This window comes from Dipodomys spectabilis, unplaced genomic scaffold (assembly GCF_019054845.1).
Source record: "Dipodomys spectabilis isolate Male_0828 unplaced genomic scaffold, ASM1905484v1 ptg000069l, whole genome shotgun sequence".
NCBI classification, from domain to species: domain Eukaryota; kingdom Metazoa; phylum Chordata; class Mammalia; order Rodentia; family Heteromyidae; genus Dipodomys; species Dipodomys spectabilis.
This window is the reverse complement of record NW_024870746.1, coordinates 3716120-3737898: the sequence shown is the minus strand read 5'-3', so window position 1 is coordinate 3737898 and position 21779 is coordinate 3716120. Positions and strand designations below refer to the sequence as shown.

General features: G+C 40.9%; 1 pseudogene; it reads left to right on the top strand.

The window, feature by feature from the left end:
* The first annotated feature begins 9109 nt into the window (after nucleotides 1-9109).
* Nucleotides 9110-10595, top strand: LOC122109240 (annotated as a pseudogene).
* Nucleotides 10596-21779: the final 11184 nt, after the last annotated feature.

The following is a 21779-nucleotide window of genomic DNA, read 5'->3' as shown; positions in this document are numbered from 1 at the left end:
CCAGCAGTGTAACAGGGTTCCTCTTTCTCCACATCCCCTCCAGCATTTGTCGTTGGCTGATTTGTGGATGTGGGACATTCTGACTGGGGTAAAGTGGTATCTCAGGGTTGTCTTTATTTGCATTTCCTTCACCACCAGGGATGATGAACATTTCCTCATGTGTTTCTTTGCCATTTTTATTTCTTCATTTGAGAAGTCCCTCTTTAGGTCCCTTGCCCATTTAGTAATTGGTTTGTTAGGTTTGGGAGGGATTAGTTTCTTGAGTTCCCTGTATATACAGGATGTTAACCCCTTGTCTGATATATTGCTGGTAAATATTTTTTCCCAATTAGTTGGTTGTCTTTCTAGCTTAGTTGCGATAGATTTAGCTGTGCAGAAGCTTTTTATTTTAAGGTAGTCCCATTTGTCGAGTCTCTCTCCAACTTGTTGTGACCCTGGGACTCTGTTCAGGAAGTTCCTTCCTGTGCCTATTAGTTCAAGTGTCTCTCCTACTCTGTCCTGTAGTAGTTTCAGAGATTCAGGTTTAATGTTAAGGTCTTTAATCCATTTTGAGTTGATGTTGGTGCATGGTGATAGGCTGGGGTCCACTTTTAGTTTTCTGCATGTGGCTGCCCAGTTTTCCCAGCACCAGCGGTTGAAGAGGCTGTGTTTCTTCCATTGTATGTCTTTGGCTCCTTTGTCGAATATCAGCTGGCTGTAGGCCTGTGGATTTATATCTGGATCTTCTATTCTGTTCCATTGGTCTTCGGGTCTGTTTTTGTGCCAGTACCATGCTGTCTTTGTGATTATAGCTCTGTAGTAGAGTTTGAAGTTCGGCATGGATAGCCCTCCCATATTGTCTTTATCCCCTAGAATTGTTTTGGCTATTCTAGGTCTTTTGTTGTTCCATATAAATTTTTGGACTGTTTTCTGTATTTCAGTGATGTACGTCATTGGGATTTTAATAGGAATTGCATTGAATTTGTATATTAGTTTTGGAAGTATCACCATCTTTACTATATTAAGTCGGCCTATCCAGGAGCATGGGAGGTCTTTCCATTTCCTAGTGTCTTCTGCAATTTCTTTCTTTAACTTTTTATAGTTCTCATTAAATAGTTCTTTTACATCTTTGGTTAGGTTAATTCCTAAATATTTTATTTTTTGGGAGGTTATTGTGAATGGGGTTGCTCCCTTTATTTCCCTCTCTTCCTGTGAGTTATCAGTGTATAGGAAGGCAACTGATTTTTGTGGGTTTATTTTGTATCCTGCTATTTTGCCGAAGTGACTTATGATTTCTAAAAGTTTGGGGATGGAGTTTTTGGGATTGTGGAGGTATAGTATCATGTCGTCTGCAAAAAGGGATAGTTTCACTTCTTCTTTCCCTATGCGGATCCCTTTAATGTCTTTTTCTTGCCTTATTGCCCTGGCTAAGGGTTCTAGGACTATGTTGAAGAGGAGTGGAGACAGTGGACATCCTTGCCTTGTTCCTGTTTTTAGGAGGATTGGTTGTAGCTTTTCCCCATTAAGTATAATATTGGCTATTGGTCTGTCATAAATGGCTTTTATTGTTTTTAGAAAATGTTCCTTCTATTCCTGTTTTCTCCAGAGCTTTTAGCATGAATGAATGTTGAATTTTATCAAAGGCCTTTTCTGCATCTGTGGCGATAATCATGTGATTCTTGACCTTGGCTCTGTTGATATGCTGGATTACATTTATTGACTTACGTATGTTAAACCATCCCTGTGTCTCTGGGATGAAGCCTACCTGATCATAGTGTATTATTTTTTTTATGTGTTTCTGGATTCTGTTAGCTAGAATCTTGTTAAGGATCTTTGCATCTGTGTTCATCAAGGAGATTGGCCTGTAATTCTCCTTTTTGGTTGGGTCTTTGCCTGGTTTGGGGATGAGTGTGATATTGGCTTCGTAGAATGAGTTTGGGATAGCTCCCTCCTTCTCTGTTTCTCTGAAGAGCTTGAGGAGTATGGGTATTAGTTCTTCTTTAAAGGTCTTATAGAATTCTGCTGTGAATCCATCTGGTCCTGGGCTTTTTTTTGTTGGAAGACTTTTGATAGCTTCCTGTATCTCATTATAGGATATTGGCTTATTTAATTGGTTAACTTCTTCTTTGCTCAGTTTGGGTAACTTGTATTTCTCTAAAAATGCATCCATTTCCGCCAGATTTTCTTCCTTTAGAGAGTATAGCTTTTGAAAGTAGTCTGTTAGAATTGCTTGGATATCTTGGGTACGTGTTGTGATGTTTCCCGTGGCATCCCTAATCCTATTAATATGGGTTTCCTCTCTTCTTTTTTTAATTAATCTTGCCAACGGGCCATCAATTTTGTTTATTTTTTCAAAGAACCAGCTTTTTGTTTGGTTTATTTTGGTTATGGTTTTCTGATTTTCTAATTGGTTAATCTCTGCTCTCAATTTGGTTATCTGGCTTCGTCTAGTAGCTTTAGGTCCCATTTTTTCTTGTTTTTCTAGCTGTTTTAGTTGCAACATGAGATTATTTACTTGGTCTGTCTCCATTCTCTTGATGTGGGCACTGAGGGCAATAAATTTGCCCCTCAGGACTGCTTTTGCTGTGTCCCACAAGTTTCTTTGTGAGGTGTTTTCATTTTCATTGAGTTCTAGGAAATGCTTTATTTCTTCTCTGATCTCTTCTGTTACCCAGGCCTTGTTAAGGAGTGTGCTGTTCAATTTCCATGTATTAGAGAAATTTCTGCGGTATGCTTTGTTATTGAGAGCTAGCTTGATTCCACTGTGGTCAGATAGGATACAGGGGATTATGTCGATCCCTTTGTATTTGCTTAAGTTCCTTGAATGAACTATGATATGGTCTATTTTGGAGAAAGTTCCATGAGCTGCTGAGAAGAATGTGTACTGTGTTGTTTTAGGGTGAAATACTCGGTAGATGTCAGTTAATTCCGCTTGAAGTATGGCCTCACTTAATTCGGTAGCTTCTTTGCCAATCCTCTGGTTGGTAGTAGACCTGTCCTTTGGTGAGAGTGGCGTGTTAAAGTCTCCTAGTATTATCGTATTGGGATCTATTTTATTCTGTAAGTTTGAGAGCATTTGTTTAACATATCTGGGTGCACCAATATTTGGGGCATATAAGTTGATGATGGTTATATCCTCCTCTTGGATTGTTCCCTTTATTAATATGTAGTGTCCGTCCTTGTCTTTCTGTACTGATTTTAATGAAAAGTTTATTTTGTCAGATATCAGGATAGCTACACCTGCTTTCTTATTGGGGGAATTTGATTGGTAGATCCTTTTCCACCCCTTCACTCTGAGTTTGTTTGTATGTTTGGCTGAGAGGTGGGTCTCCTGAAGGCAACAGATGGATGGGTCTTGTTTTCTGATCCAGTCCTCAGTTCGTTTTCTTTTAATTGGCGAATTCAGCCCATTTATATTAAGAGAAAGTATAGAGAGATGCATTGTTGTCCCTGCCATTCCGTTTTCCTAAGTTTTTCTTCTTTCCTTTCCTCCTGTGCTTGCTCAGTTAGACTTTGAGTAATGCCTGTTTGGGGCAGGTCCCAGTTCCTGGTTGCTTTCTTCAGGTTGTGTCCCCCCTCTTAGAATTCTTTGTAATGCTGGCTTAATGTTTATGTATTCATTTAGTTTTTCTTTGCTATTAAAAGTTTTCAGTTCTCCATCGAATGTGAATGCTAGCTTTGCCTGGTATATCAGTCTGGGTTGGCAGTTATTGGCTCTCAGGGCTCGTATGGTGCTTTCCCAGGCTTTTCTTGCATTCATTGTTTGTGTGGAGAGATCTGCAGTGATTCTAATTTTTTTCCCATTGTAGTATAGCTCCTTCTTCATTTTTGCTGCATGCAGGATTGTTTCCTTATTATTCAGATCCATCATTGTTACTATTATGTGCCTAGAAGTGTTTCTCCTGGGATCTTGCTTGTTGGGTGTTCGATAAGCTTTTGTGATGTAGTTAAGATGGTCGTTTTTGAGGTGGGGAAAATTTTCATTGACTATCTTGTTAAATAGGTGTTGCATTCCCTTGCTCTGGAATTCCTCACCTTCGTCCACTCTGATTATGCGAAGGTTAAATTTTTTTATCATTATCTGCTTGCTCTTGAATTTCCCTTTGGTTTAATTTGAGTGATTTTTCCATATCTGTCACTTTTTGGTCCAGTTGGTGTATTCTGTCTTCTGTATCTGACACTCTACCTTCCATTTCATTCACTCTGTTGACCGTGGCTTCTATTGTGGTTTGCATGGTGGAAATGGATCCCTTTATGGATTCAATGTTGGTTCTCAGAGTACTGATCTCACCTCTCAATGAGGTGAGATCAGTATGCATTACCTCTAATTTGGCGTTTATCTCAGTTCTTACTGAGGTTTGTGCAGCTTCTATTTTTGCATCCAATTTTTGTTTGATATCCTGTATATCTTTTGATAGTTCATCCTTGTGCTCTTTCAATTTCTGATCCATTTCTCGCTTTATTTCTTGAGTCATTGCCTCCAGCAACCCTTGGATGTAGTTTTTGTCTTCCATTCCTGCTTTGCTCCCACTGGGGCTCTCCCCTGCGTGGCTGCTGGCTTTTGAGGTGAGCTTGCTGTCCTGGGTAGTGGTAAACCTTGTGATTTTTCTCTGTGATTTTCGCATGGGGGTTCAGGAGACTGCTCTTCAATCTTGTTTTGGTGTGTCTGTCTTTGCTTGGTTGCTGATTCTGTATTGGTAGAGAGAGTCTGTGCCTGATCTGGATTCTGTTGGGAGCCTATTTCCAGCTGCTATTCACTTAGGATTCTCAGGTCTCTGCTGTAGCAATTCCCGCCTTTGGAAGGGTTGAGCAGCCTAGACTGCTTGTGTTTGCTCCTGCGGGTGCTCTTGGGAAGATCAGATGCTCTGGATGCACTCTCCCAAATACTGGAGTCTGCTATGGGCTCCTGATGTGTTTTTGTTTGTTTGTTTTGGGCTGGTTGTGGGCTTGAACTCTAGGTTTGGGTGCTGTCCCTCAGCTCTTCAGCTTAGGACTGGCACCCTACCATTTGAGCCACAGCCCCACTTCTGACCCTTTTTGCTTTGTTCAGGCGCCGGTCCCCTGGCCTGGTTCCGGCCCCAGCCTGGAGCGCGCTCATTAGGCCTGTGCTAATGTGTATACCACCTTGGTTATGCAGCCTGGAGGACACAGTTCAAATTTCTTCTACTGTTGGTAGTCTTGACCCAGGGGCACTGTTCCTGGCTTGAGCATTTAAGCTCCCTTCCAGGGGCGCTCTTGCTCTGGCCTGGCCAGCAGAGTGTGCTCCACCGGCTGGTGGAGCTCTCGAACAGTTCCCAGTTTTAGTGGGTCCTGTGGTCCGGGTGTTGGGGTAGGGAGTCTAGGTCAGGGTCTGGGGATTCCCTCCAGCTCTGGTCTCCCTTGATGGATTCCCTGTCCCCTGATGGGTACTCACCCTGTAGGTTGTCAGTTGTTGTTGCAGTCTGTCAGTTGTTGTTGCCGTCCGAGTTCAGTTGGGGTGGTTGCGGGTTGGGTTGGGCGGCCCCCCGCCGGGTCGTTGTGATCGCGATTGGGCAGGTGGTCTGCGGACAGGTCCCTTTGTGGCGCTGCTGGTGCCGGGCGGCTTTGGCGGGATGGAGCCTCTCCGCTCTGGTGGAGAGTGATGGGTGGGGTGGGATCCTCCTGGAGACTCCCGGCTGGTAGGTTTCTCTGTTCCTGGCGATCCGCTGTTCTGCAATCCGGTACCTGGTGATCTGCAAGCAGCCCCCTGTGTCTCTGTGGCTCCGGCAGCCCCCGCCGGGCCGGCTGGCCGGCGGCTTGGCGCACTGCCGCGCGGCCAGTAAAGGTTGGGGGAGGGGTCTTCGCTCTTCTCTGTTCTGAAATTCTTCTTTTCCTCTCTTTCTTTTTTTTGTTATTTTCCACCTCTGGTTTTTCTCTGAGTGTTCATCTTTTTGTTGTTGTCGGTCTCTTGGGGAGATTAAAGGTTGGAACTCGAACTCTCTTTTTGGTTGGAGAGAGCTGTGGCGTTTCCCTACTGCCCCATGGCCATCTTCTACTGCCCCGTCGCCATCTTCTGTTTTTAAGTTTTTCATTGCTCAAGTCTGGTGCTCCACCACTTGAGCCATAGTGCCACTTCTGGTGTTCTGTTGGTTAATAGGAAATAAGCGTCTCAGAGTGTCTTGGTCATGCTGGCTTTGAACTGCAGTCCAAAGGTATCGGCTTCCTTAGTAGCTAGGATTCCAAGCATAATCTATTGGTTCTTGGCTGGACAATATATTTTGATGAGGTCACAAATTTACCTTAAATATAGATAATGGTTTTCACTGCAATGCTGCCTTTGTCCTTGCTATCACCCAAGAAGTTAGCCTTTGGGTGGAAATTAATACTGCACAACTAAAATCTTAATTAAAGGCTCATCAGGAAGTCAAAATGCATTCCTGGGTACTCAAATGTTGCTTAAGAAAATGTTTAAAAAGCCCACCAGGTTTGTAGGTGGGATTCCATGCATGGAAATATTATTCACCAGAGTGCGTTACAGTCCTGAATGTCCTTCTGCAGTTGGGAATGCTGTGACAGATGAGATTATCCTGTCAATCTCCATAATCTCACATGCATGATGAGATACCTGTGGACGGATAGGTATTTTGGTGAATAAATATATGAATTAGAGTCAGTAGAAGGGCTTATTCATAGTTTTATATTCTGGTGTACTGGGAATGTCTGCAATGTGACCACTATGGCATTGGTTGGTGCCTGGAGCAGTCACAGGAGATGTGAGACCACAAATTCTCCAATTTACAAAAGAACCAGTGAATCTCAAGAAATGAGAAAGGATAAAGGGTGAGAAGGAGCAGAGATGAGTTTCAGGACACCTGGAATGGGGAGGGAAGGCTGGGTTGATCAGAATAAGAGACATGTAGAAGTCAGGATGGCCGAGCGGTCTAAGGCACTGCGTTCAGAATAAGAGACACGATTGAGTGTAGAGGCACAGTTATGTATAGAAACTGGGCAACCCTTCAACTTCTCCTTTGTAATTTTACAGCTAGATGAAGTGACCTCTGCATGAAGTGACGTTTGCATGTCACACACCCCTTGGAAGAGGAACAGCTGAGGAAGAGAGTTACATGGGGGCAGAACTTGTGAAAAGGAGGGTGGCTGGAAATGAGAGAGGAGGGAATGACTTGAGTTCAGAAGGGAGGGGAAATGAAGGATGGAGTAGGAAGGTGAGGCTGAGAAAATAGAAATGTTTTCTTTTTTTTTTTTTCTTTATTTTATTTGTGAACATACTGTACAGAGGGGTTACAATTACATGGGCAGGATAATGCGTACATTTCTTATCAAGCATTGCAGCCTCCTACTTTGTTTACCCTTCACCTCCCTTCTCAGCCTCCCCCCTCCCTCCCTACCCAATCCTCCCCCCCCCACCCCACCGACATTGTAAAGCTCGTTTTTGACATGACAATTTGTACTTCTCATTGTTGCAACAAGTCCACCTGAATCCTTAAACGACTTGTTTTTCCCCATCTCCTCCACAAGTTATACTGACATCAAATATATTGAAATCATGGGTTATACTGTGGGGAAGGGACATACAAAGCAACAAAGAAATAATCTTATAAATGTGTTAGAAATACATGCATGAACGAAAAAAAACCTTAAAATACCTATCTAAGGGTTCATTTCCCTAACATCACATTATCTGACTTTTTCCGCTTGACTCGTACATATACTAGATATTGCAAATAAGGGAAACCATGGAACCTGTGTTTCTTTGTGCCTGGCTTACTTCACTTAATATAATTATTTCCAAGTTTTTCCACTTCCTAACAAATAGAGAAATGTCAATCTTTCTGATGGAGGCATAGAATTCCATTGTGTATATATACCACATTTTCTTGCTCCATTCATCTACTGAAGAGCATCTGGGTTGGTTCCATATCTTAGCTATGGTAAAAAATGCTGTAATAAACAAAGTTGTGCTGGTAGCTTTAGTGTGGTCTTGTTTGTAAACATTTGGGTAAATGCCCAAAAGTGGGATTGCTGGGTCATAGGGGAGCTCTATGGGAAGTCTTTTGAGGAACCTCCATACTGCTTTCCAAAGTGGTTGAACAAGTTTACATTCCCACCAACAATGAAGTAAGGTTCCCTTCTGTCCACATCCCCTCCAGCATCTGTTGTTGTTAGAGTTCTTGATTTTTGCCATTCTAACTGGAGTGAGGTGGTATCTCAATGTTCTAGATCCTTATATATCACCCTGCACCAGAATCAACTCCAAATGTATCAAAGACCTCGAAGTCAAAGCAGACACTCTGAAAACATTACAGGATGGAATAGGAGAAACCCTAGGTCTCCTTGGTTCAGGCCGAAATTTTCTGAATAGGGACCCGGAAACACAACAAATCAAAGAAAGATTGGAAAAACGGGATTGCATAAAGTTGCAGAGCTTCTGCATGGCAAAGGACATAACTAGCAAGATCAATAGAAATCCCACGGATTGGGAGATCTTTACTAGCCATGCAACGGACAAGGGTCTCATATCTAAAATATACTTGGAACTCAAAAAATTAAATCCCCCAACAACAAATCCTCAAAGAAACAACTGCCCAATAAATAAGTGGGCTAAAGACTTAAAGAGAAACTTCTCTGAAGAGGAAAGAAGGATGGCCAATAGACACATGAAGAAATGCTCAACATCCCTAGCCATAAAATATAAAGGTTTTCTTATATTCAGTTGCTGTTGTAAACCATTGTTTGTTGGTGGGAGAAGGAAGACAGAAGAGAGTTGAGGCAGGGTAGCTTAGTTGCTAGCAGACATCAAAGATCAGCTTTGTTTAGAGAAGGAAACACACATCTGCTTATGCTATGCTGCTTTTAACTGCCCCTGCTGGCTGCTCTCCTACCAGGAGGGAGGGTAGGGACATCTCTGTGGGCTGCTTAGTAGGGTAGATGGGAGTGGATTTGAGTGGGCTTTCCATGACGCTTTACAGTTAGTCCCAAGATGCTTATAATCTGCATCTTTTTGTCCAAGTCCAGTTGATTGTTTTTGAGCATGGTGCTAGAGAACCAAGGGCTTGGGGAGGGAAATTATTATTGATGAACTGGTTGTTATCCTTCTCTCTCTAGTAACTGGTTTGTTTTCTATCTTCTCTCTGTTTTGCTTACATTTTCACTTATGCTACTGGACATTCATCCATCCATAGTGATCCATGAACATACCACATTTCGTCTTATCCAGCTCTCTTACTATGCCAATGAATCCTGAGCACAAACTCTGGGGTCTGCTTGGCTGGATGAATTACAGACTCATCGTTGGGACAGTGAAACAGGAACAGCAATTTTCTTGCACACATGGTCCAAGGGAAACTTCAGTAATGAGGAGTTGACAGATCTGGCGCTGCTTTTCCGTGTGTATATGATTGGGTTAAGTCAAGAGATTCATACCTACTCCACATACTTGGGGCTTAGGTGTAAGTTTAACAAATTGGGGGAATTCTTCAGAGGGTTCTTGTAATTGAAACCCTTCTCTATTCCTTTGACGAAATTTCTCATCATCTCATCTCACAACAAAAGTCTACATGCCTCCATCTCTCGAGTTATATCTTGAACATTAATCAAAATTACCTAGATTTTTGCCACTTCAGCAGTCTTTTCTATTGTGCTTTGTTGTGTTTTCTTGTGATCTTCATCTGTGGCTTAAATTTGGAGGTAGAGAATTGTCTTATCCTGTGCTTGACTCTCTTAAAACATAATCCTTTCTGCTATTTCTTCAATTTCTTTGACATTTGGAGTCATTATCTAGCTCTTGTGATGCTGACTCTATGCATCATGAGATTTGGGCTCCCATCTCTCTGAAGTTCCTAGTCTGTATTATGTCAGTCTCACCTCTTATTTTCCCTGAACTTTTCAATCTCCTTTTAATTCAAATTACTTGTTCTCCCTTGTTTCTGACTGTATGTATCTTTGGCTCATTCTCCTACCTATGTAAGACTCTTCTTTCCATTCTCCATTTCCAGAGAAGGTCCTTAAATTCTAATATTGCTTTCATATTTGTTATTTGAACTCTTTATCTCATTCTTTTCTTTCTGAAGATCCTGTTGAATTACAAGTGAGACTTGGCTGTGAGCTGTCCTCTAGAGAGAGCTCCAAAGGCTTCTTACAGGCAGCTTTAGATGGATCAGATTTTCTGAGTTTCCAAAACAGAACTTGGGTGCCATCTCTGGAGGGTGGGAAACAGGCCCAGAAGGCATGTGATCTCCTCAGTCAGTATGAAGGCATCAAGGACACCGTGGAGAGCCTCCTGAGCAAAACCTGTCCCCAGTTTTTCTTGGGTATCCTGGATGCAGGAAAGATGTATCTTCAGAGACAAGGCCAGTTCAGCCCTTCCGTCTAAGGTGTTTTCTTCATGACTTCCCCTTCTCACCTTCCTGTTTGAACTCAGGACATGGTGGAGGACAAGAGGGAGTGAGGTTGCAGGGTGAGAATTCCCTAAGGGAGACAAAAGACATTAGGCAGATATCTATGCACTGAAGCCATGTGTTAGGTGCACATCTGTCCTCATGTGACTCCCTCTTGTATTCTCTACAGTGAGGCCAGAGGCCTGGCTGTCAAGCTCCTCTATCCTTGGGTCTGGCAGACTAATGTTGGTTTGTGTTTGTTGAAAAATTAAACCTAACACTCAACAAAGTATGTTGGTAGATTTTTTTCCCCCTAGTATTCCTTCCTAACACTGTGACATTTGAAACATTCATGCCTCTCTTTGAACGCTAACATAGCTGAGAAATTCTAGCATCCTAAAACTCTCTCTCCTTTTGGATGTATCTGTAAGGAAATAGCACAGGTAACCTCCTTTACACATTAATTTGTCAAATTGTATTAAACTTAAAGTAGATGCATCCTGAAATTTCCCATCAACAGTATGATTGATTTTGAAATTTTTATTATGTGTATTTGTATCATATAATGTGTTGTTAGAATGCACATATACACTGTGACATGACCAGAGCAAATGATTAGATCAGAGCCCTGACATATCCATTACCTTTAATTTAGAATCCTGACAATAAAATTTGAAATCAGGAGGCTGGGAAGGTGTCTCAGTGGTGGAGTGCTTGCCTTGCATGCATGAGGCCCTGGGTTCAATTCCTCAGCACCACACAAGCAGAAAAAACCGGTAGTGGTGCTGTGGCTCAAGTGGTAGAACGCTAGCCTTGAGCTGAAGAGCTGAGGGACAGAGCCCAGGCTCAAAGTTCAGGCCCCACGACCCAACCACCCCCCCTAAAAAAATGATAAGGGTGTATGAGGCTTTCAGTTTTATTTTTCTTTCTGAGCATTATTATGGTTATTCTGGGTCTTCTGTGATTACTTCTGAATTTTAGATTTTTTCTACTCTTACTTAAAAGGGCCAGTTAGATTTTTATGAGGATATCAAATTAATCTGGAATATGTAAATTGTTTTTGTTCTAGGTAGAATATATGTGTTAACACTATCAAAATTTCCAGCCAATGATCATTGGATTTTTTTCCTATTTATTTTAACTTTCCAGATAAATGCATTGCAGTTTTCTATGTACTAGTTTTGAATATCCCTGGGTGTTTATTCCTAATTATTTTATTCTTTTTTATTTTTATTTTTTTGACCGGTCATGAGGCCTGAACCCTAGGCCTGGGCCCTGTCCCTCAGCTCTTCAGCTCAATGTTAGCGCTCTACAACTTAAATCACAGTGGCACTTCCGGCTTTTTCTGTTTATGTGGTGCTGAGGAATCTAACCCAGGGCCTCATGCATGCAAGGCAAGCGCTCTACCACTGACCCACCTTCCCAGCTCTACTTTATTCTTTTCTATGCTCTTATAAGTAGGATTATGTCTTAATTTCCTTTTTGTAAATTTCCTTTTTGGTCAGTACTGGGCCTAGTGACTAGAGGCCTAGTCACTTTCCCTGAGCTCTTTTGCTCAAGGCTAGCGGTCTGCCATTTTGAGCCACAAGTCCACTTCCAGTTTTCTGGTGTCTAATTGTAGGTAAAGATCTCACAGTCTCCTCCTGCTCTGGCTGGCTTCAAACCATGAGCCTCAGACCTCAGCCTTCTGATTACAAGCATCAGTAACTGGCACTTAGTCTTAATTACCTTTTTCTTTCCTTTTCTTTTTGTGCTTGAACTCTAGGCCTGAGCTCTGTCCCTGAGCTTTTGTGCTCAAGGCTATCACTCTACCACTTGAGCCACAGGCCCATTTTCAGCTTTTCATGGTTAATTAGAGATAAGAGTCTTAGGGACCTTCCTGCCCACGTTGGCTTCCAACCATGATCCTCAGACCTCAGCCTCCTGAGTAGCTATGATTATGGGTATGAACCATCAGTGCCAGGCTTTACTTTCCCTTTTAATATGATTTGTTATTAGTCTGGACAAAGAGAACTGATTACTGTATGTTGATTTTTTTATTTTGCAATTTTTCTGAATTTGTTTTACTCATTATAGCAGGCACATGGAACTCATTCTGTTCTTTGTCTATCAGTTATACTTCACTCAAGTTGTTGAAAGATACAACTTAACTGTGCCATGAAGATTCTGAGCTAAAAATAAAGTGTATGAGTTCATGTCCAAGTTCAGGATCAGATTAGATCTTGAGTTGGGACAGAGCTGAAGTAGTTGTGTGTATATAGCAGTATTCAGTAAACACCAGTTGAGTACATGAATAGACGAATGCATGTATAAATCAGCATGCAAATTAAAAATATACTTGTTATAAAATAATAAACATGCTAAATGACATGAAAACATACTTGTCATATGGTTGACTATTATTACTTGATACATTTTTTATTTTTTTATTTTTTTGGGTCTGGTCATGGGGCCTGAACTCTGGGCCTGGGCGCTGTCCCTCAGCCTTCAGCTCAAGGCTAGCGCTCTACCACTTGAGCCACAGCCCCACTTCCGGCTTTTTTCCTTTTGCTTATGTATACAAGGCAAGTGCTCTACCACTGAGCCACCTTCCCAGCCCTTGATACATTTTTAAAAATGTGATACAATAATGTATTTCTTTCTGTTTCCTCTGGATGGATTAGTTGTTTTTTGCTGCTCCTGGGGCTTGAACTCTGGGCCTGGGCACTGTCCCTGAGCCTCTTTCTGCTCAAGGCTAGCTCTGCCATTTGAGCCAGAGTGCCACTTCTGGCTTTTTCTTAGTAGTTTATTAAAGATGAGTCTCCTGGACTTTCCTGACCAGACTGGCTTCAAATGGCAAACCTCAGATCTCAACCTCCTGAGTAGCTAGGATTACAGGCATGAGCCACCAGTGCCTAGCTTGCTTGGATACCTTTTAATGATCACCAACCCATTGTTAAAATTTGTCCATTCAACAGAACCTCCAGGACTTGGAGTTAATGGAAAACATTCTGCTAAGAATGTGGAAATAAAGGTTCAAGGAGGTAAATTGACCTTTCAAAAGTAAATATGAGCTATGCTGAAGTCATTTGAAGGAATTGGGGTAGGCATAAAAAGAATTAAAGTCGAGATTAGAGTGGAAGTGAGAATGCTGTAGGCATCCCAGCACTCTGCAAGGCACATTGTATTCTCTGTCATACAATTTGTATGAAGATAATTGTTGGCCAGAAGAGACAGGAAGTCGCTACAGAGCAGAAACGTTGCTGAATCAGAGATCAAACACAAGTCCTGAGAGTCTGATGTGATCTCAGGGAGATGTTGCACCTGCTGCTGTGTTGAGCTCTTCTCTTCCCAGGTGCAGAGAACAGCATGGTAAAAGTAACTCTGCAGCTCCCTGTTGCAAAGGCTCTGTACTTAGCCAGGTATGCCTGGCCACTAAGTCTCTGAGCCTTGGTGTCTTCAGCTGTCTTCCATCATTCTGGAAGTTGGGGCTGGAAGGAAGCCTGAGTCTCTCCAATAGGCTTGTCCTTATGGGTTGCACAGAGTCTGGGGTCTTCTTTTCTACATCTTTTCAGGATCCAGGTCTTCTTGCCTTCTCATATTTCTTCCTTTCTCTTCACCATGTTTCCTTTCTTCTAGAGCCTTCCCTGGATCAAACTCTTTCCGTGTCATCCAAATTTCATCTTTTGCCAACAGCACCTGGGTGCAATTATCAAGGCTCAGGCTGTCTAGGTGAACTGCAGACTCATGGGCTAGGACAGTGACTCAGGCACTGCCATATTACTAAAGGACTGGTGCAAGGGCAAGTTCGGTGAAGAGGAGACAGCTGAGCTGGTGAGCTGAACTCTTTGCGATCGGTCTTCACTCTCACTTGAGAACTTCAAGTCAGCATCACTGAGTTCAGTTGGAATGTGAATCCAGTCCTCAGACCAGGCAGGATCCAGGAACTTTTCAGTCTTTGGTTCAGGACATTCTCCTCCCCTCCTTTCTCTTCCCCTGCCTTCTCTCCCTTCCCCTCCATTCTCCTTCCCTTCCTCCAGTTTATTCAGCATGAATAAAAGCATTGGAGAAAAAGAGATCAGCTAGCAGTTAAATTATGTGCTTCCTTTTATTTATTATTTTAGTTTACTATTTATTTAATATTCATACTTCATGTTTTCTTTATTTTTAATATCATGACTTTAAGTCATGGGTCAAGATGTTGCGTGAAGGTTTTCCTTGTGTTTCTCACTTGAATGGACCCTAGTTTGCAGTGAAACAAAGATTTGAATCACTGGTCTCACTCAGGCTAATTTCTTTGGGCCCTGATCTCACTTTTTGTACAATGCAGATTGTGTTTCCCAACATAAGATTTGATTCAGCCCTCTCAATCATGTCAAGTTCCCAGGTGAAGTAGCAATTCCAGGTAGTGACTTTCCCAGGCTAGTCTGAGTAAAGTGTCACCCCACTACTGTCACATTTTATTCAAAATTTTTTTTAAGTATCTATTTTGAATATTCATTTTTCAGAGCACTCTATTATTTTTTACATATTTGCTACTATTGTCATTTAAAATATGAGCCATGTAACACTCTAAATTTAATCTATCTTTCTCAAAGTTATATCCTTCTGCCTAATGATGGCCTGATTTAGTGTGCATTTAAATGTATATGTAAAAATACAAATCTGTTTGAATGAGAAAAAGACACTGAATTTTGACTCATTGAAGAGCTTTTATTGCCATCAGTCTGTCTCTGAAGGCCTTAGATCTCCAGCGTGCTGGTGTCACACTGGAGATTCAGGTGACATAGTTACAAAGTAATTTTATTCATTATGAAGAACGACATTATGCCATTTGCTGGGAAATGGACAGACCTGTAAAAATTATATTTAGTAAAGTCAGTCTGGCTCAGGGAGACGAAGTTATCTCTCATGTGGAAGTTCTATCTAAATTATATATATATATATATATATATATATATATATATTCAGGGTCATATGCATGTACACAAACATATTAACTAAAGTATGGTATATGCAGGGGAAGATTCCAATGGTGTAACTCATTTCAACAACAAACTTGCAATTTAACAAAATGAATCCAGGAATTTTGAGCATGTTTTGTGTGTGTGTGTGTGTGTGTGTGTGTGTGTGTGTGCGTGTGCGAGTGTGTGCTCATGTGCATGCATGCACGCACATGCGTGCATGCACACACAGGCATGCTAGGAGCACAAGAATTGGGAGTGGAAGGGTGGGTAAATGCAGTCACAGTATTCATTGTACCTATGTGAAAGTAGATCCAGGTTACTTGAGGGGATCGGTGGGGTTGGAAGAAATGGAGGAAATAATGAAAAGCAGGACATCGATCAAGGTACATTGGTCAAGGTATGTTGAATTGAACCCCTTTGTGTGACTACTTGCAAAGAATGAAAGAAGAAGATGCAGGTGGATCATTGGCAGTGTTCCAAGTTGGTAAAATGCCAACTCTCAGTGCGCTCCTACAGGTTATCACCATTTCACATGTGGTAAGATGTAGACACACACATGGAACACGGGAAGGAGAAAGGAGATCCCAGAGATCCCATTGGAGTATTCCGTATTGTGAGTGGCAAGGCGAGATACCAATTAATTGCTTCTCTGGGTTTCTCTTCTCTTCTGTTCTACTTTGGTGATCCCCAGGGACTCTCCTAGGGAAAGATGACTCTTATGCACTGTGACATTTTTTGGGAATGTCAAGGTGCCTGAGTAAGATAACTGATTACATACTAGTTCTCCTTCTGGAAAGATACTGGCTTTGCAGAATATCTTTCTAATATATTCCTCTTGGAAAATGGGGTAAGTTGACAACAAAAAAGCTTTTTGTAAGTGGACCATGATAGGTGGAAATAGAATTGTGGACCTTTGAGAATATTACCTGCAGATGAAAGAAGATATGCTGCACTTAGTCTTGGGCTTCTGTTCAAATGAGGAAGAAAGCTTTAGGCACTGATTCTCCAGTGTACCCACAGAAGACACCTAGATTTTTTTGCTACTTACATTTTATCCATATTGAGTTAAAGCAGATCATTATCTTTTCTCCATTAACCACTTTGTTCCCTCTATCACTTTCTTTTATAAATGATCTCATCATTTTTATTAGTTTATCAAGATGAAACTTATTTCCAATTTTTTGATAATTTTCACTGAATAGCCAGACACTTGAGCCTCCTTTATAGTCTATCAGATTTTACATTCCCTCTTTCATAATCCTGACCCAAGAGTGAACACCATAGACAAAAACACAACATATGTTATGAATTACTTGTTATGACTGATAATATAATAATGATTGCACATTGAATGTTAGTGTGACTTAAATGCCATTACCAGTGTGAAAATGAAAAAGTACATGACAATGTTAAAGCTAATTGGATAACAAAAATAATTTGAATGAAAAAGGAAAACAAGATAAAAGAGAAAAATAATTTGAATGGCATCTCTTTAGAGCAGACATTAACACACTTTATAAGAATGCTGGCCAGTTACTATTTTTCTCTTTCTACAGATGAGAGCAGCAGTCATTTAACTAATGAGTAATGGAGACAATAATGTTCCAAAATTTCTGTTTTAAATAACAAACCACTCATTTGAAAAATAATGATTAGAAGTCTTTTGTCTTAGTCTGATTTCTACTATTTTATAAAAATACTTTAGACAATCATCTTCAAAAGGGGAAAGTTTTATTTTGGCTTATAGTTTTTGAGGCCTCAGTCTTGATCAGTTTAGTTCTGACATCTAGACCTACACACACACACACATATCTATCACCTGTGCAGAAGCTGGACATTCTATAGCAGCTGTAAAGTGAAGGAAGAAGGAGGAGGGAAAGACAGAGAAAGAAAGAGAGAAAGAGAACAGCAGACCAATATTTCCGTTTCCTTCAATGGTATGATTTTTGTCACCTATGATCTCCTTGTAGGCAGAAGCTTGTTCCTCCTCTTCCTCCTCCTCCCCTTCCTCCTTCTTCCTCTTCTTCCTCTTCTTCTACCCCTTCTTCTCCCTCTTGTTCCTCCTCCTCCTCCTCCTCCTCTTTCTCCTCCTCTCCTCCTACTTCCTCTTCTTCTTCTTTCTCCATCTTCCCCTCCTCTTCCTCCTCCTCCTCCTTCTCCTTCTGCCTCCCCTTCTCCTTCTCTTTCTCCTTCTCTCCTTTTTCTTGATCTCCCCCTTCTCCTTTTCTTTCCTTAATCCTTCTCTAGATTTCAATATGCATTTACATTTTGCTAGCTAGGTAGGTTTCATGTTAAGTACTCAACACACACACAAAGTAGGATGAGGTGAGACTTTAGGAGGTTATGGATATGTCCTTGGACTTCAGAGTGCTTATGATTTATGAGTATATCTCTATGACCAAACACTGACTTACATATATTAAACATGTAGAGCTTCTTAGATACCAATGACCCTAAATAAAGAGATTAAGAGAATTTTTTTGTTGGTCATGGGGCTTGAATACTGGGCCTGGATGCTGACCCTGAGCTGTTCAGCTCAAGGCTAAAGCTCTACCTCTTGAGCCACAGCACTATTTCTGTTTTTTTTTCAGTGGTTTATTAGAGATAAGAGTCTTATAGACTTTCCTGCCTGGGCTGGCTTTGAACCAGGATCCTCATATCTTAGTCTCCTGAGTAACTAGGATTATAGGCATGAGCCACCGGCACCAGGCGATGAAGAGAATTTTTGAAGCACAAATGCCACTGTCTCACAATGATTACAAACTGAAATGTGATTATATCTACACAGAAATTACAGTGACCCAAATCTGCTCACCTGCACTCCTGTAGACTGAACCTAGTGAATGTAGGCCTCACTTGTGGTGGAAGGCTCACACCATCGCCTCTGAGCATCAGTTACCAAACTGCACCTGCTTTGTTGCATCCATTTCCAGTGCATGTTTCCATTTGTCAGCTGTCTGCTGCCCACAGCATCCCTCACAGCAACATCCATATTGGGAAAATGTTATCTTGTCTAGAGTGCAGCCACCTGCTTTTCTTTGGATGAATGATCTTTGGATGCCTTTATAGAATTTCAGATTCTCCACATAGAGGCTTGAGATATGCATAATCTTCCCAGCTCCTTGTCACTTCAGTAGCCAGTTCCAGAAGTGGCTTTGCCTGTGTTTGGTCTCCTGAAACCTCTTGTGTGCAATAGCATCAGCTCCTGACTCTCAATGTGTCTTGGGAATCAAGAAATTATTTCCTTTCTCCTTTTGCTTCAGGCTGGGTAGATTGGCAAAACGAAATCACACAGGTCTCAAAAGATATATGTAAAGTCACCTTGAACTCAGCATGCTAAAGAACCTAAAATGTGTTTTTTCTTTTTCTTTTCTTTTCTTTTTTTTTTTTCCAGTCCTCATCCTTGAACTCAGGGCATGGGCGACGTCCTTGAACTATCTGTGCTCAAGGCTAGCACTCTACTACTACCTTCTTTTTGTTCTTAATATATATTTTTTATTGTAAAGATACTGCACAGAGGGGTTACAGTTACATGAGCAAGTTAATGAGTCCATTTCCTATGGAGAATTGTTACCCTTTCCTTTATTTTCCCCTACCATCCCTTTCCTCCCCACCTCCCCAACTCTTCCCTTCCCTCCCTGCCCCCTGCAAAGTTGTAAACTTTGTTTTCAACATAGTGTCTGTACATCTCATTGGTACAATGGGTCATCCTAGATCCTTATTTCAGCATTTTGTTATTTCCCTTTCCCTCCCCAAATTAGAAAAAAATTTTATACAAGATGCAGGACAATAGAATCAAATACAGTGACATCAGGGGTTGTAACAAGGGGGAAGAACATACAAAGAAACAAAAGAAATCACATAGTACACTATAAGTACATTAAAACAAACAGCAACAAAGATGAAGCTTCTTGTGTCCCTATCTTGGGGTTCATTTCGATTAGCATCAGCTTGTATGGTCATATGTACATAGCTTTTGACCTCTTCTGCTTGTCCTAGACATATACTAGTTATTGCAGATAAGGGAAACCATGGGACCTATGTTTCTTTGAGTCTAGCTTACTTCAATTAGTGTATTTTTTCCAAGTCTTTCCATTTCCTAACAAATGGGGAGGTGTCATTCTTTCTGATGGAGGCATAGAAATCCATTTTATATACATACCACATTTTCCTGATCCATTTATCTACTGAGGTGTATCTGGACGGTTCCATTTCTTAGCTATGTCTACCACTACTCTTTTTATATTTTTTATTGTAAAAAACTGTACAGAGGGGTTACAGTTACATGAGCAACGTAATGAGTACATTTTCTATCAAACATTGTTACCTCCTCCTTTGTTTTTCCCCTACCATCTTTTCCCTCCCACCTCCGCAACTCTACCACTACTCTTTTTTTCTACCACTACACTTGAACTACAGTGCCTCTTCAGGCCTTTTCTGAAACATAGGTCCCATGGTTTCCCTTATTTGCAACAATTAGTATATGTCTAGGATAATCTTAGCAGGTCAATAGCTATGTACATATAGCTATGTAAGATGATGCTAAGTGAAATGAATTCCAAGACATGGACAGAAGAGGTTTTCCTTTGTTGTTGTTTTTTAATGCACCGTGTGATTTCTTGTTTCTTTTGTGTGTTGTTCCCCCTATGGTATACCCCCTGTTGTCACTGTATTTGATTTTGGTACCCTGGGTTTTGCATATATGTTTATCTGAATTAAGGAAGGGTAGGGGAACCACAGAATGGCGAGACAAAGGACAACAGGGGAACTAATGCGACAGTGACAGTCACAAGACAACATGCTGGAAATGACCTGTGTAACTTGCAGGGGGTGGTAGGAGAGAGAAAATAGGAGAAAATGACGGAAGAGGTAACAAGTTTGACAGGAAATGTACTTATTACCTTACTTATGTGACTCTAATCCCTCTGTACATCAACTTGACAATAAAGAGATACATAGAAGATGAAAAAAAAAAAAAGAATCGCCTGGACTTTCCTGCACGGAGTGACTTTGAACTCCAATCTTCAGATCTCAGCTTCCTGAGAAGCTAGGATTACAGGTGTGAATCAATGGTGCCCAACTTAAAATACATTTTCAATACCTGTCACTGCTAAAATTATTCTTTAAAACATTAGGATATTTCCATTAGCATGCCAGTACGGTCCATATGTATGGCATAAGCGTTTATATTCTACATTTAAAGCAAAAAAGTATATGTTATGGATGTGCTGGGTTTTTTGGTTCCATTTTTATTAAAAAATTAGGCTACTAGAATTCATGTGAAAACAACAAGGACTCAGAAAATATGAAATAAAAGCATTAGTTTCAAAGGAAAAGATACTAGAATATTATATATGGTACTTCACTTCTGATCAGTTTTAATAAACAGCTTTATCTACATCCCATTCTATTACTGTAAGTTTATTGAGATGCATGTGTCTGTGTATAGACAGGCAGAACAAAACAGGGAAAATAGGCAAAGTATTCACAAATAAAATATACATTGTGTAATACATATTAGTTCTTGTCTACAAGATAATCAAAATACCCTCAAAGGATCCCATGGTCCAAGAGCTGGTGGCTCACAGCTCTAATCTTAACTATTCAGGAACCTGAAATCTGAGTATTGGGGTTCAAAGCCAGCCTGAATAAGAAAGTCAGTGAGACTCTTATGTCCAATAACTGCCAGAAAACCAGAAGTAGAGTTGTGGTTAAAGTGTTAGAGTGCTAGACTTGAGCCAAAGAATTCAGGGATAGAGCCAGACCCTGAGTCTAAAACTAAAACTAACATAAATACATTTGTTTGAACAAATTTTGAGGTACTTATCAGCTTTTTAAATCATCATCCTACTTTCATTTAATTGTCGATATTAAAAATTTTGTATTTAATTGTTTCAAGCTCGCAGATATATTTATTCTTTATATTTGGAAGCTTGGTTAAGAAATAAAGAAAATAATGTTTTTCTGCTGTCTTTTCAGTTGTGAAGTTCTGCTTTTTCCACTGGGATCTTGGCGAATTGTCTATTTTGTATTTTTACTGTTTTATTGGAAAATTCTGGAAAGTTTAATAAAGTAGAAGACAAGATATGAAAACAGGAACCCAGAACTAAGAATATGAGATTAGGGAATCCAGACAAGGAGATAAAACAGGGAATGAAGCTGTGGACAACAGGAGGAAGAGTCATGACATTAAGGGAGAAGACAGAACAGTGGGAGGATGGAGGATGAACTGGGTGCATAAACCAAAACTCCTTCCAGGGTTCAGATGCTCATGAAGCTGAGCAACTGTTGTGTATTCCCCTGTATGTACAGATATGACATCGAAGCTTAGAGAGGTTAAGAAGCTTGTATAGTGACATGGGGAATTTCTTTTGAAGTCATCTGATGAAAATGGATCCATGGAGAGAAGCTTCAGGCCAAGGAAGGAAGAGGGAAGTGAAACCTGGAGTGGAGAAGGCAGGCTGTGCAAGGACACATTTCCCTCTCTGATCTGCAAGTTCTA